The sequence below is a fragment of the Oryctolagus cuniculus genome, chromosome 2 (genome assembly GCF_964237555.1).
Source record: "Oryctolagus cuniculus chromosome 2, mOryCun1.1, whole genome shotgun sequence".
In the NCBI taxonomy this organism is placed as follows: domain Eukaryota; kingdom Metazoa; phylum Chordata; class Mammalia; order Lagomorpha; family Leporidae; genus Oryctolagus; species Oryctolagus cuniculus.
Window position 1 is genome coordinate 10,100,447 of NC_091433.1, and position 906 is coordinate 10,101,352.

At 38.1% G+C, this 906-nt stretch overlaps 1 protein-coding gene across 6 annotated transcripts in view; it reads left to right on the forward strand.

Annotated features, from left to right (window-relative positions):
- Nucleotides 1-118, forward strand: part of CPEB2 (cytoplasmic polyadenylation element binding protein 2) — a 71,056-nt gene extending 70,938 nt beyond the window's left edge. For all 6 annotated transcript variants that reach the window (XM_051830096.2, XM_051830101.2, XM_051830084.2 and 3 more), the window contains one exon: nucleotides 1-118. This exon is cut by the window's left edge and continues 3,907 nt beyond it. The gene's annotated coding sequence lies outside the window, so the exon portion shown is untranslated.
- Nucleotides 119-906: the final 788 nt, after the last annotated feature.

The window sequence follows — 906 nt, forward strand, 5'->3', positions numbered from 1 at the left end:
TTGTACTGGTAATTTAACTCTGTAATGGAATAGTTTGCTGCCAACTATTTATATTAAGTAATTTTTAAATATTTGTAATATTGTTGACTGACTAATAAACTATTAAGTTATTGGCATAGTTGTGGAATCTTATTCTTCCAACCACCCAAAACATCCATTGACACCAGTAAACTGTTTAGAGAGCTTAGTGACATAAATGCATCATGAAGCCTGGACCACTAATACATCTTAGTGCATCTTGAGAGGGAGAAGGAGAGGGAGAGAGAGAGATGTGGAGACCATCTAGTGTAGTATTTCTATCCCAAAGACCCTTTGCCTTTGGCCCCAAATGCCAAATAGAAATCTCTGCTATAATCACAGATAATTAGTGTAACTTTAAATTGATGCCACATCTGAAAAATGAGATACTGTTTTTCATTTTTGCTAAATGTAGTTTCCATGGCGCTTCCTCAGTACCCTCCAGCCATTTGCCCTATAACATTTTTACTTGTTTTCTGCACAGCCTGTGGGTCCTCTGGTTTCCTCAGAGGAGAGAGAGAGAGAGAAGAGATGTATAAGAAGCTAAGACCTAGCTTCCTCATCCTAACTGTAGCCAGAGTAGCTCTCCTTTGAACTTTAACCTTAGAGTTCTACCTAAAAAATGGTATGCAGTCTTAGAAGGAGAAAAAGAATTCCACTGCTTTTTTTGAGAAAATGATGATATTGATCATAACCAATTTTTTTGCTTTACCTATGAAGACATAAGTGTCCTAGAGATAGTAAAACTGTATTTCTTCATATTCAGCAAGACATCATGGATAATCCTTGAATGGGCTGTCTTGACAGCATGAGTCCTTCCTGTCCTGCCACCATCACCCATGGCCTCTGAGTAATTCAATCATGCATCTCTGCCCAAATTCCCTTCCA